Source organism: Anas platyrhynchos, chromosome 2, assembly GCF_047663525.1.
Source record: "Anas platyrhynchos isolate ZD024472 breed Pekin duck chromosome 2, IASCAAS_PekinDuck_T2T, whole genome shotgun sequence".
NCBI lineage: Eukaryota > Metazoa > Chordata > Aves > Anseriformes > Anatidae > Anas > Anas platyrhynchos.
The window spans coordinates 27,969,291-27,985,151 of NC_092588.1; positions in this window are offsets into that span (position 1 = coordinate 27,969,291).

The window sequence follows — 15,861 nt, forward strand, 5'->3', positions numbered from 1 at the left end:
TTATCTTCCGAGAAGTGAAGCTGCTGATTTCTTGAAGAAAAATTGAAGTATTTGGAGGGCTAGAGAGACAGAGAAAAAAGGAACCACAACTCTGTTACCATGACAAGTAGCATGCCACTAGAGAATTTCATGTGGTTATGAGGGTCCCCAAGTCCCAGTTCCCAGAAATGCTGCATTCATTATGGTCAGTGCCTGCTTACTGTAAGTTGTTCCTTGGGCCAAGTGTTGGCACAACTCTAGATGTCTTCCTGGGGAAATTTCCATGAGCCACCTTCCAGATGAAAAGAACCTGCCAAAGGCCATGTAGTACCACAGTGGCTTGAGCCACTGGAGTTCACACTTAGGCTGAAATAATTTTGTAATGCAAGACTGGTATCAGTTATAGTCTGAGGGCTAGGTTATACTCTATGAAGGCATTGTAGGAAATGCATCCTGGCCTGGCTGGACAGAGCAAGACATAGGGAGACGCCCAGGTGTCTGAGGTGAAACCCATAAGTATCACCTCATAGGTCTGCCAGAATAAACAAAGGAATACATGTAAACTACGCAGCTTGTATGGAGAGCAAATATACACTTAATCTTCTAGTGAATCACCTTTTTCACACAAAGATCATCAGTGATCCCTAGCAGAACAGCTGCTCAGACACATTCGGCTGTGGCCTCAGAAAACTCCCACACCAATGTCATGAGTAAAAAGCTATAAAAGAGCTGTTCTGCCAGGTTGGAGGGTCAAATAGCAGCCTGTAAATGTTTGTAATAGGGGAGAGTGTGGCCACAGATATTCATTTCTCTCTCAATGGCCTTATGCAGAAGTAAAAAGTCAAGAGAATTTTATTATTATTTTTTTTTTTAAACAGGAAAACAAAATATAGGTGCCCCTCACAAGAAATGAATCATTTCCATCACACTTTATCTTTTATATTGCTGGAGGATGGCTCTCAGTTTTGAATTTGCTCTGATTTTATTGTTTTTTGTTATGAAAAAAAAGATATATATTAGAAAGTGTCAACTCCTGAAACACTGATTTAGAATGAAGACTCTTCTGAAGAGTCTCATTCTTTTTATTTCCTTACAAGAGAACCAGGCAGGGGAAAAAATGAGAGTGATTTAAAAATCTCAGTACCAAAGAACAAAAACTTCTCAGTTTCAAACAAGAACCACTGACTAAAACAAACTCACTTCTTATTATATGCCATCAATTAAATGCATTATATCATGTTTTGTCTTCAGCTCATGTCTATGGAACTTACTGTGGTGGTTTTATTCAGGTGGGCAGCCAAGCTCCACCACAATCGCTCTCTCACTCCCCGTCCTCATAGGGAAAGGGAGAGAAAATATGATGAGAACGGTTCAAGGGTTGAGAAAAGGACAGGGAGATCACTCAACAATTACCGTGATGGGCAAAACAGACTCAGAGTAGGAAGATTAGAGAAATTTGTTGCCTATTACTAACAAACTAGGCAAGTGAGAAAACAAAGAAAGAAAACAAAACCACCTTCCCCCCATCCACCCTCTCCCACCTCCTCCCTCCGAGCAGCACAGGGAAATGGGGGAATGGGGGCTGCAGTTAGTCCCATAACACTTTGCCTCCATTACTCCTCTGTCACTTTCTGCCCCTGCTGCAGCATGGGCTGCAGGGGGACAGCCTGCTCTACTAGGGGCCTCTCCACAGGCCGCACGGGAACTTCTGCTGCGTGCCTGATGCAGGGTTGGTTCTCACTCCTCTCTCCCAGCTGCTGTGTAGCAGCAGGTTTTTTGTTTGTTTGTTTGTTTGTTTGTTTTCCCTTTCTTAAATATACTCTCACAGAGGCACAAACAACATCGCTTATTGGCTCAGCTCTGGCCAGTGGCAGGGCCCTTACCACACATGGGGCAGCTTCTGGATTCTTCTCACAGAAGCCAACCCTACAGCCCACCACTACCAAAATCTTGCTGTGTGAACACACTACACTTATATTGCTATAATTTGAATTAATAAATTTTAGCAAAACAGTAAACTCACAGAAAGAGTGTCTTTCTCACCTTATAAGATCCAGAAACCTTTCTGAGATAATGAAATTTCATGTGGACTATTCTCATACTTTTTTGTCCTTTATAATGACCTTTTTGTCTTGACAGACAAGTCAAGTTGTTTCCTTTTCCTCTTCTTGGAGAGTAGCCCACAGAGGAGCAGGAGGTCTGGGGGGAGCTGCTGCCCATGGTACAGACCCCGTGCTGGAGCAGTTTCCTCCTGGGGGATGGACACCATGATACGGAGCCGTGTGGGAGCAGTTCTTGAAGAGCTGCTGGATGTGGGCAGCCCCCGCAGGATCAGTATGAAATGGACGGCATCCTGTGGGAGGGACCCCACATGGAGCAGGGTACAGAGTGAGAAGGAATCAGCAGAGACCAAGTGTTATGGACTGACCACAACCCTATTCCCCTGTGCCACTTGGGGGGAGTTGGTAGAAGAGGGTGGATGAGGGAGAAAATGTTTTTAGCTTGCTTTCAGTTCTCACTGCTCTAGTTTGTTATCAGGAGGTAATAAATAATATTAATCTCCCTATGTCGAGTTTGTTTTGCCTGTGACAGTAATTGGCAAGTGATCTCCCTGTCTTTATCTCAACCCATGAGTCTCTTTTCATCACATTTTCTCCCCCTGTTCTATTGAGGAGGGGGAGTGAGAGAACAGTGCGGTCAAGCTTAGCTGCCCATCGGTGTGGAACCACCACAAACTTCCAGAAGAAACATGATAGTAAAGGTCAGAGTATTTCAAGCAGGAGCTGGACCACTGCTGAAAGGTTTATGAACTTTCAACTAAGTAACTGACTTAACTCTCAGTATTTCAGGCCACACACATTACAGTTGTTAAAGGGAGCAGCCCCTTCTCAACTTACAGTATTTCTATGTCCTTCTCAGCATTTGAATGGGGATGAAAGGCAGAAATAAATTAGGGGCAAGACTTGAAAACCGTCTAAATGAAGTTATGATTTTGAGTATCCCTCTTATATGTAATTCACAAAAGCAGGCGGTGGAACAGGAAAGAAAAGTAAGGATTTCTGCCATATACAGAAGGTGCTTACTGTCCTAAGAACATGATCCCATACAATAGTGCCAAATAGTAACACTGCAAGAAATGTGGTTTAAGTATGTGATGAGATTTAGTTTGAGAAAAGAATAAAATCTAATCAAAGGACAGGTTGGGATTGCTAGAAGAAAAGGGGAAGAAAAGTAAGAAGGGCAGCTCTGAAATGAAACAGAAAAACAAAACAAAACAAACAAACAAAAAAACCACACACATTTTAGCAGCAGCATTAGCAATTAGATCTAAAAATATTGGCAAATTTTGTATTCATTTTTTGCTTTTGATTTAAAAATTAAACCAAACATAATTATCAGTTGGTCACAACCAGACTAGATTCAATAAAAGTTAAATATGGAGTTTTTCTTCCCATAAACTCTATTTCCATCATGATTATAAAGTATAGTAAAAAGATACAACATAGTACAGGACTTGAGAAATCAATTATTTTTGGCTTACAGATTTATGTCAAAGTATTGTAAATACAAGTGACATGAAACAATGATCTATTATAAAATTATTACTATGTGATATCTTGTCTGAAGAAATTATATTGGCAGATCTTCACTTCCTCTTTGCACATGCAAGATGATGAAGAGGCTGTAAGTGTCAGGTATGTGAAATGCTTGAAATAGCTTTTGTGCTTATCTGCTGTTCCACTACAAAGCAAAGTCAGGCGATCAGGCCCAGCCAGCATGGGTTTATGGAAGGCAGGTCCTGCTTGACGAACCTGATCTCCTTCTACGACAAAGTGACGCGCTGGGTGGATGAGGGAAAGGCTGTGGATGTGGTCTACCTTGACTTCAGCAAGGCTTTTGACACCGTCTCCCACAGCATTCTCCTCAAGAAACTGGCTGCTCTTGGCTTGGACTGGCGCACGCTTCGTTGGGTTAGAAACTGGCTGGATAGCCGGGCCCAAAGAGTCGTGGTGAATGGAGCCAAGTCCAGTTGGAGGCCAGTCACTAGTGGCGTCCCCCAGGGCTCGGTGCTGGGGCCGGTCCTCTTTAACATCTTCATCAATGATCTGGATGATGGCATTGAGTGCACCCTCAGTAAGTTTGCAGATGACACCAAGCTAGGTGCCTGTGTCGATCTGCTCGAGGGTAGGAAGGCTCTGCAGGAGGATCTGGATAGGCTGCACCGATGGGCTGAGGTCAACTGTATGAAGTTCAACAAGGCCAAGTGCCGGGTCCTGCACCTGGGGCGCAATAACCCCAAGCAGAACTACAGGCTGGGAGAGGAATGGTTGGAGAGCTACCAGGCAGAGAAGGACCTGGGAGTGATGGTGGACAGTCGGCTGAATATGAGCCAGCAGTGTGCTCAGGTGGCCAAGAAGGCCAACGGCATCCTGGCTTGTATCAGAAACACTGTGACCAGCAGGGCTAGGGAGGTGATCGTCCCCCTGTACTCGGCTCTGGTGAGGCCGCACCTCGAGTACTGTGTTCAGTTTTGGGCCCCTCGCTACAAGAAGGACATCGAGGTGCTTGAGCGGGTCCAAAGAAGGGCGACGAAGCTGGTGAGGGGCCTGGAGAGCAAGTCCTATGAGGAGCGGCTGAAGGAGCTGGGCTTGTTCAGCCTAGAGAAGAGGAGGCTCAGGGGTGACCTTATTGCTCTGTATAAGTACATTAAAGGAGGCTGCAGCGAGGTGGGGGTTGGCCTGTTCTCCCATGTGCCTGGTGACAGGACGAGGGGGAATGGGCTAAAGTTACGCCAGGGGAGTTTTAGGTTAGATGTTAGAAAGAATTTCTTTACTGAAAGGGTTGTGAGGCACTGGAACGGGCTGCCCAGGGAGGTGGTGGAGTCACCATCCCTGGAAGTCTTCAAAAGACGTTTAGATGTAGAGCTTAGGGATATGGTTTAGTGGGGACTGTTAGTGTTAGGTTAGAGGTTGGACTTGATGATCTTGAGGTCTCTTCCAACCTAGAAATTCTGTGTGATTCTGTGTGAAAGTCATCTGTATGTAGGACAAACATATACACCAATTCTATGACTTTAAAAAAGGAAACTTCAGCCAGAGTTAGGAGTTGCTTACTGTACTCCTGTGAATATTCTTGCCTGACATTGGCTTACAAAGAACCAGTTTCAGAACTGCAAAATATTTCAAGGGTTTTGTTGAATAAACACATAGCATCCTCCTCAGATGCTTAGCTGGCTGCTTTCTCAAAACGTTACACTGATCTTCGTGGTCATTCTCTTTCTATCTGTTCTGATATAACAAGATAATGTTGTACTGTCTCAACCAAACTGTTTATCTCTAAAGTTTGGCTAACGTTCTTGTGGGCTATAACACAGGCAAAAACATAGGCAATATTTTAAGTATAAATGGGACATAGCACCTCCCCACATGACAGTATCTACATGTCATTAGCTCTGCTGAAGTTAATGGGGAGTAAGATGGGGGGATATGGTCATGTGAATTTTATTTAAACGTCTTAGTCCAGAAAAGAATATGAGAAAATGGAAAATTGCTACTATATGTATGACAAAAGTTACAATTTTTTCTTGTTTAAGATAACTAGCATGTACAAGAGTATGAAAGAGGTATGTCACACTGTTTCAGACTGCGGAATGCTATAGCCAAGGTATCAGGTTATAGCAAAAAACTCAGATGTGTGCCAAACTATGGAAAATATCACAGTCATGTATGGAAACCCCAGCAACAGCCAAATATTTTCTGGAATATCTGCCAGAGCAGAAAGAGCTCAAATCTGGTTCCACAGGCCCCATCTGCAAAGTCTTCTTTCTACCTGTCTATAGTTTTCCACCATATCTAACCAAAATATGCCTGATTTAGTTGCTTTTTTTCTCCTTTCTGTGGCATGGTGAGAATTACCCTAACTCCCAAAAGCTCTGCAATATGCCTATTAAAATTCTAGGCCTAGGCAAGACCTAAAAACACTGTTAGTGTCAATGTTGTTACACTAATCCAGTATATATATGTGGTCCTTGATGAGATTATTCTCCATTCACTTAAGGAATTCACATGGATAGCACTATGCTGTCATGAACAAGACATACCCTGCTGAAAACCATACCTGCACTGGCAGAAAAAGTCTGTTAACGTAAGAAAAAATTAGACAGCTTCAGTGCTGATCGATATTCATACGTACAATGAATTAGTTCAATACACTGTAGGACTCAGCAGTACAACTGCTAATGTGCAGACAAGATATGGAAACATTTAATGTCAGAGTTCCCAAGACTATTATGATTTTATTAAAATAATTCAAATTCAAATAATTCACCCAGGTAGTGGAAATGGCACCTGCATCTCTTTTTAAATGTTCAGGCACAATGTGACTGGAAAAGAAGTCAAGAATGAAAATTCAACTTGAATTATTTGATTGTAAAAATGCTGGATACATCCATTGTGAGCTTTCATCAGACTGACATTTCTTATCTACTGAAATATGTTTGATCTGGACCTTGGACCACTAGTGCTGATACTCAACCCTAAGCCCAGAGTACCAGGATATTCAAACAACAGAAGTTAGTTCTAATAAAAAGAATGAAACATTGTGATATGAAAGTCCAATAAGATCTAGAGAACCCAAGCTTCTGTCAGAATATAGTATTAACAGTATCAGCATGACATAAAAGTCTTACCTGGCAGCACACCTACAGAAAACACTTGCCTCTTACAAATTCCTCCACAGAGAAAAGAGAATCAAGATCAATCAAAATATAAGGTAAATATGAGATAATGCACAGGGGGCAATCCTGCCACAGAGGTTTAGAGAGCTTGAGTGCTCTGCTTCCTCTTCAAAAATAGTAGTAAGTACTATGTTGGTGAGTGAAGCAATGTTCCTTACAGTTTTCTTCCATGGGATTTTCTCATATATTTACCTGGAAAGCAAAAACATCTCCAAGAAGATGGTCAGGAACACATATTTCCTGCGATACCAACTCCTGAATCAGGTGATTGGTGTTATCCATGCATCCATATTAAATTTTGTCCTGATCTGGTTTCCTGTATCATCTTCCTTGAAAATTCCAGAAAGCTTCAAGGCCCCAAAAGAGACACAACTGAGAACCCTCACTATTTCAAACACTTGTGTACTGTCAGGAATAAACAGAGCGATGCTTGGCCTCCCAGTGAACATTCCTGCCATGCATTTCACACCATCTGGCCATTTCATGGGCTCCCACCCATTTTTGTCCCACTACCCATTTTTGTCCCTCTGCATGCTCTGCCACTAACTGCATATGGAAAAAGGGAATACCTTCTGGTTTCATACACTGTAAATAAGCATTTGTTCCACGGCCTACCCTGGTGCAATGCCCATCATTTTCTTTCATGTCTGCTGTCTCTCATTTTAAATGTACTGTCTTTTGGGTGTTTTGTTTTGTTTTGTCTTGTCTTGTTTTGTTTTTAGATAAGGGATTATCTTCTTTTTCCCTGCATTTTGACACAGTTTAACACAACGGTTTTCTGGTCCATGTCTGGGCTTTTATGCTCTGTCTGCATGAGCAAGCAGAGTGAACCAGTAGGAGCTGACACAGAGAGCTGAAGGGCTGTATGATATTTCATATAAGCATTTCGTGAGTGCACCAGCTGCCCTCTGGAGCACATTGTGCATTTCATTTTCATCTAAAACTTCTCCACAATCCAAACCAAAGTATAATAAATGGGAGTTTCATTTATAAACTACACTTCTGACCTGAAGCAGAAAACTAACTCAGACAGATGTCTTAACATTAGTCACATGAAAAATGAACAACAACAAAAAAAAAAGCCTCTGCCCTTTATACACTTTCAACGTTAATTGCTCAGCCATGAAGGTCTATTCTTTAGGCATGATTTTTCTCTCATGTATCAACTTGTGTTGCTAGATAATGCTAGCGAAGTTATTCTCAGTTTACTCAGGTGCGATGGAGACCAGAACTAGGCTTTGGATCCTGGGGCATACCACCCTGCAGGTTTTACACACATTTAAAATAAGTCGTTTCAAACTTGTCTTCTGGCTGCATACAATCACAGTCAAAATCCCCTAGTAAAACAGGTCAAGCTCTTTCCATCTTTCCCACTTCAATTTTCTTCACTCGGTCTTCCCACCTTCCATCTCCCTTTTTTCCTGTTTGTTTGGATGTCTGCTTTCCTCTCTACATGTCTTTATTCTGTGGCCAGCTCCACCCCCACATCCTTGCAGGCAGCTTTAACAAGCAAAACCTCCTCATCCATTTTTTTTTTCTCCTCAATATAATTTTACACTACATCACCCAGTCTTGTGGCTTTAGCTGCAACTGAGAAAAATAGCTCATGGTCCACCTTACAGCCAGTTCAGCCTTCCACTATGCCCACACTTTCTCCATCCTTGCCCTAGATCATCACCATGGCTTCCTTGTTTTTTCCTTTATAATTGGAAAAGCTGCAGCTTGATTTCTGTATTTCTTCTGTACTCCGGTCACATCTCTGGTTAAGAAACACCACTTTAATCTATATACCCTCTCTGGAAGTATCTTTCCCTCATACACTTAGGTACACACGTGGAGACTACTCTCATCCAGGAAAGGACTTTGTACCTGCTGCTGCTGAAACAGCAAGTTTTTCCAGTGCAGGTTGGTGTTGGATGCCTACCAACCCAAGGGCAGGTGGCATGTGTGAAGATGGGAGCTGGGGATGGAAAGAAATGGTGTTATGTAATATAAACAACATAGCACACTTTTGCAACATACCAAGGGTTTACAGCACTACTCATACTCAGCAAAGAGGTAAAAAATCTATCTCCATCGCCTGTCTTAAAGTTCTTAACAACTTTGGCACATTAGGAAGACACCTGTTTTAAATCACTTTCACATCCATCTACTTCCCTCTGCATTCCCTGGAATATCCTGCCAGTAGATTCCAGTTATTCAAACTTTAATCCATTATAAATGCTGTTAATCTAGTAGGACTGCTCACATGATTAAAGTTAATCATGTATAGATGTCTTAACCCAAGCACTCTAAAACTTACCAAATCCCAAGATAAAGTTCTGAAAACACAGGTGGAAGCATAAATGAAGCTACTGAGAAAAATCAGTGTAGAGATTCAATACTTTGAGAAAGTATATGTAGCAATGCTACTATTGAACCACTATAGAAGAGGGAAACAGAAAAATTTCTAAATAAAACACCATGCTTTCAGCTAGTTTTAGATTACTTTACCATACCAGCAATGAGTTCAAATGATTGTCATATACTGCTCTGAAACTGTGAGATATTTGGACAAGACAAAACATATCTTGTTTTCTCTTGTATTTATCTGCAAACTGTATCAACTACTCCAATCTAGACTTATGCATCAGTCAAAAATCAAAAAGCCTTAATGAGATGACAGAGAACAGCATTCCTATATTGCAGCAAGTGTTAGCATACCTGCTACAACGAAAGAAGTGCAAAGCCTCCTGGAGTGCTTCTAAGCTATGTTAGATTGGAGTAAAGTTTTCCTAATCATGTCCAACATGAAATTATTTAATTCTTCTACTGTAACTACTGCACTGGATAAGGAGAAATTTGGGGGTTACAACAGAAGCTAAACGATTTATTAATTCTACAATAAAATACATATAAATTCTACAATAGTAGTTTTCAGTAAACTACTAGAAGCCTAATTACTCGTACAAGTAGTATTCTAATATTTGGCTTAATTGAAGACTAGATAAAATTCTCATATTTTCATGTTTTTCTATGTTATCAGCATCTTTTTATTTGAATTATGTCTCAGAGCTCCCTTACTAGCAGACTTTAAGTACTGGGGGAACCATAAGCCAGCACATAACTGGCATACATAATAAAGCAATAGAGTTTTAATGAATAAAAGTATCATTATGTTCTTTACAGTAGCTTTATATTGTAGTAATGTGAAATCTCACTGAGTAAAAATGATTCTGAGCCTGTCTGGTGCTGATCGTTGGTAGTCAACTTGAGCACTTGTGCTTGTGTCAGATTTCACAACAAAATAACCTACTCAGCCTGCAGAGATCCCAAGTGGAATCATTACCCCAATCAGTGTCAGGGAACTCTGAGGATCCATAGCTCTAACTATGTGAACAATGCTCCCTTATGATGACAGCATAAATCTGTGGCATATCAGATGTGCAAAATGGTCTTAATTCCTGACATTCAGGGCTTTTTCCAGTGCTTTTGAAGCTGTAATTATTAAGTACCCTACAGGGAATTATTTTAATCTTCCCTGCTTCTCTTAACAAAGAATTGTTTTCTCAGCAGTTTTACTAAAATAAAGAAATAAAAGGAATGACCTTCACATATTTTATCAGAAAAAAACCTGCAGCCAATTATCTGAAAACAAGCAGCAACGCTTTGCAGTAGCAAAACTGATGACAGTGTAGTACAAAAATCAGAATTTAAACTTGGAGAGCCACAGAGGTCTCTCTGATTAGCTGGGCTGACAACCTGGTCCTTTTGTCTTACATAAAGTGGTCTCAGCAGTTACAGTATTGTTAAGTTATATAACTACCCAATAATCATAATAATAAAAAAGGATATTTCAATCTATACCCTGCTAATGAGAGGTATAGATCTCATTGAATGCTTGGGTATCTGGAAGAGCACTCCTTCTACTGATGGGATGAATTGAAAATCTGACCACGTATGGTGTCTGTTTTCTGAGCATAACCAACCCAGTGCTTTCCTTTTCCATCAGACTAGACCGTACTAAACATCATCTGCAGCTGCTTTCATACCCTGTCCAAGGATTTACACCAATTAGCCAGGCAGCCTTTGGGAACTACCTCTTGGAGAAAGGAAGAAATGAGTTTAATTTTGTTTTGTGATGTGCAGCAGTTGTTGCAAGACTGCTCTGCCTTAGAAGTCAAGGCAGTGAATTTCTATCTTGTTAAAAAAAAATAAAAATGCTCTTAACCTCCCGTTACAAGCCTTGCAAAATTGGAGCTTTCTTAGGCCAGAGGCCAAAAGCTTTCTTTTTACAATCTCTAAAGTCCATGTCAGGTTTCTGATTCACTATAAGCACAATACTTATTGTGAAACTCAGTTAAATGCTCTCCTGAACTTACTTCCTCAGCAACTTTATGGTATGAGAGGGAGAGTTTAATCCCCTTCTGAAACTGAACAATTAACTTAAAGTCAATTATGAAAACAGTGGGTCTTTATGCCAGTGATGGCTCACAGGCTTTTCAGCAGCATGTTGTTAGTCAGCAATTAAAGTGTTGCCTCCATGCCAAGGTTTAACATGATACAGGTGCTGCTAGATAATCTAAAGCCAAGTCTATGGAAAGCAGTAAAGCAGAAGGCTCTGTTGGGACAGATATCCACTCTCCTTCTCTTACTCTTCAGTGTTATGCAGATATGGTGGTTCCCAGAGACAAGAAAGTTGGCTGCTTCTTCTCTCATATGAAACACTTACATATGTTGATGGCTATGGGGAGATCAATAAAACTTCCCCCCAAATCCTTTTGTCTCTGTCCTAGTCTATGTCCTAGTGTACTGGCTGTACTCACATTGTTAGTGTATTTTCCCTCAGCATTCTGATTCTTCTCTTGAACACACATTATGAAAGTCATTGCATTTTGGAAAGCCACAAAACTGATCTGATCATTTACTATGAACTGCAATAATCACAAAACCTCCCTACCATGTATCATAATCTCTGGAATATTACCCAGTGCAGAAAATCCTGGAGATTTCCAAGTGTTTCCACTGGAGACTTGCTGACATGGTTCCACAGGTTTCTGCATCCATTCTCCTCACCTTGTTTTTGTAGAGTCACAAACGCTAGACAATACTCAGCCCCACTACTGAAGAGTAGAACAAGTACACTGGCGTTAAAAGAAGTAAACCCAGGAAACACACAACACTTTTTCCCACAGGTATACAAGGCAAGAATGCAGGGTCAGTGCAAAGAAGAACCTGTCTCATCGCATCTATTTCAGACAACCACATGTGCTCTGAAACTAGGGAACCAGCTTGTGTTTTGTGTAAGTGTGGATGTTAATCCAAGCTGTCCTGTGTCTCTGTGTGGGATCACCAAGTCTCAGTCTCATTGTAGCACATAAAGAATGAAAGGCACAGCCATCTCTCTTCTCAAAGAAGTTATTTGCTCAAGTTCACTCAAGTGGTCTTTAATCAGTCCCACACCTTTGGTATGCCTTGACACCACTTACCAGTGAGGTCCACTCCTGGTTTCGGGAGTCCTGAAAACCCAAACAGTAATAATGCTTATTTACATAGCATGCATGTGCTTCATGTATGTATGGATATACATTCAGATAGATAGATAGATAAATAGTGCTTTAAAAGCACAGAGTCACAGGTCTATGTGAAAAAGGCTTTGAGGCAATGGAGTCAAACATTATCCAAAACAAGCCAGACATGTTTCAGCTTGAGCCAGCATGTTCCGTTGGAGGTGTGATATGTTCTCTAATGACCATGGTTAGGGATTATCACATGTCCTTCTAGAAGGATGGATTTCTCCAGCTGACAGATTGAAGAATTCAGGCCCAGAGAGCTGTCACTGCTGTACAACTGCCTGTGAACAGGACAGAACAACTGTGCCAATCATTTCTTGTGATCACAAATATTCACCATAGGGTGCTTTATTACAAGGATGTAAAAAATGTACAACAGCCTATTCTAGCTGTAAGGGCTGTGTTTTTGATGAAAAGATGTCATAGAAAAACCCAACATCAGAACAACCAAAAACCCCACAAGTTTCGAGGAGTGAAATTACACCTGAGGTGAGTTTCCACATGCTTTTCTTTGAAGTGGCTGAAAACTGAACATTTTCCCCAAGCACCTGAGGAAGGAATGTACATTGAGATATTTCAGTGAGAATGTGATCCTGTTGTCTTCCATGGGGGGAGTATCTAGTAATTCTCAGGCTGATAAAGTGAGACTATGGGAACAGATTTGGTGCCATGTGTACCACAAATCAAAAGCCAAATACAGAGAGCCCACAACTGTTACTTGGGAAGCAGCATAAACTGCAGAGCACAACTGTGATTCATCCAAAAAAAGCCCAAAACTTAGAAACTGGTCCCACTGTGCATAGTGTGTTCCCGGCACAAAGCCTATACGTGCGCTCTGCAGAATAAGGCAATAGAACCAGGATAGCTGGAGGACAGAATGGAAAATGAATTCCCCACCAAATCGATGTACATCAGGCTGTACAAACCACTCTATTCAGCTGCTGCCACCAGTTAGCATCTTCCTCTCTAAGAAATCCTTCAAAAAGAATGAGATATTTACTTGGATACCTCAGATTTTTAAGAGAAGTAATTTAAGCACAAGTCATAATAAAAAGGAATAAAATAACCTTCAGACACACTCGGGGGATTAATCTTCCTCCCTTTTTCATATCTTTATCTGCTTTTCCCATCCTTCTCCCCTTATCTCATTCATAGGTAATATTAATATTTGCCTAGTCTTGATGTTATATTGGGTATCTTGAAAGTGAGTAAGGAGGCAAATTGCTAACCATAAATAAATGAAAGTCTGAAAACACAGAGCAAATACAGAAATACATAAAGGTCAGTTGTGTTGCTTTGACTGTCTTGTGTCCTGACTCTTCCCACTTTACTGTATTCCTTCATGTCATTTTCTGCTTTTGAAAACATTGCTGTGGGGCTTCTGGTTTAAAAGCCAGAAGCTTCTGGTTTAGAAGCTTCTTTCTTTCATCTATGAAAAGATGTAAGATGATTTCCATCATCTATGGAAAGATGATTCTTTCCGTATATACCTTCTTACTCATTTTCAAGGATGCCAGTGACCACAGGTATGCCTGTGCCTTTAAAGTGTTTCAAGCTTCAGGAAGACTTTCATCACCACAGGGCTAGACCCAGCTGAATTATTTGTGACATCTGCAGAAGATGAACAGGGACTTGGAGAAAAGGCTGTCAATGAACCTTGCAATGTGGCTGAATGCCTCATGTCTGCATTTCTGCTTTAAAGGGACTGTTCCTCATTAGCACTTAATACAGCCGAATATAGTCATGCATATAAGCCACATAAAATATGTATAGTAAACCATTGTTTTCTACCTGACCTAGATGAAAATTTTGTTCTCCCTTTTTAGCAGGTATTTCTGCTAAAAATTAGAGAGCTGGGGCTCCCTGCTCTCACTGTGCTTAGAACTACACCCCCACAGAGGAAATGTACAGATAGAAGTGAGATGTGTAGGATGTTTTGACTACAGTGACCTGTGTTCGTGAATTAATTTTTCAGTGATTAATTTTTCTTATAGTTACAGAAAGCTGCAAGCTAAAGGCATGGGAGGACTTCTGTAAAATAACAATGAACATGGCCAGAGGGGAGGGAAAATTGCATCAGGCATAAACACATTCTAAGTGCTGACTCACCCCACCCCACATTTCCTCCCTTGCTGCCTTCAAAACTCTCCTTAATCTCCTTATACTTTCAATTTACAGCTCAATTTACAACTTCAGTGCCCTGCCGCCCCCATTCTTTAGCTTTCTGTTTTCTTTCTACTCCTACACTTTTTTTCCTGATGCTTGCTGAACCACTGTTCTTGATGTCATCCATTACCTCAGACAGTCCCTTGGACTTAGGAAGGATGTCTGCAAAACAACTTCTAAAGCCCATCTGCGCACACTGTCTTGTATCTGCAACTGAGGGAAAACAGTCCTGAGCCTAATTTATTCTACCTTTTACTAATTATGAATAAAAGTGCTATGGAAGCACCTGCATGAGAAATTCAAATGACACTTTTTTTAGAGAGGTTACTTGGGTTGCAAGTTTAAAAGAGCTAATAAATGTGATTCTAAAGGATGAGGCTGACCTCAGCTTCATTTACAGAACCCAGACAGCTCCTTCACAAAGTGTGTCTGGAAAAGCACCATATCATTAAAAAAAAAAAAAAACACCTGAGATTGCATGTCCCAGTTTTGCATTGTCATAAATTGCAAAAAAAATAAGCCTACTCTAAGCTCTAAAACATACAACTTAGGTTATTTTATAATAACAACTATCTTCTAATTCACAGGACATATACCACAGAACTGACTGGAGAAAAAGAAGTGTTTATAGTATTGTTTTCTCATATTTGTATGCATCAGGACACGTTCTTATACCTGCAGCTAACACTGTGTTGGGTACTGGTGTTCCAACAGGAAGTTATGCTTAGAGCTGTCCTGGAATGACCCAGATGGGAATAAAATACATTTAATTGAGTATTTTAAAAATAAATATATTTGTTTTCAAACACAGGAATCACCATAGGCTTTACTGGTATAAGTCATTCATTCAAGTGGAAGTCTATGTAAGACAATGTGTCTACCTCAGAAATGCATACATGCAACATAAACAGTGTTAACTCATCTGAATTATTTCACAATATGGCTACAAGCCATAACATGAACACCACAATGCAACACATCTGGAAAATCAGTTGGGAAAAAGCTAAGAATGACTAAGCTAAATTTCCCAACCAACATACTACCTGTTTGAAGAAAGAAACAGAAGTGAGGACATGGTCCAGAAATTTTCACAGTGAGGAATCTGGAGACAGGATGCGTATCCCCCTGTCACATCAAGAAGCTCAGCAACATCCTCCTGCCCCAGAATGTGGCAGCTAAGAATCTATTCATGACACAGCAGTAGCCAATTTTTATTCCTGGAGCTGAATCTTAATTACCTTTCAGATTAACAGTTTTAAATACACATTGAACTTTTCTGTTGTACAATCAGCTTGTGAAGGGGTTGGTTGATTCATATGATATTACATGAAAGCCATTGTGTAATCTCACTAAAAGAATTGCTGTAGATCTCTCAAGCATGTAGCACATTAAAGATGCTATTTCCTTGCGGTCACATAAAACAGTATC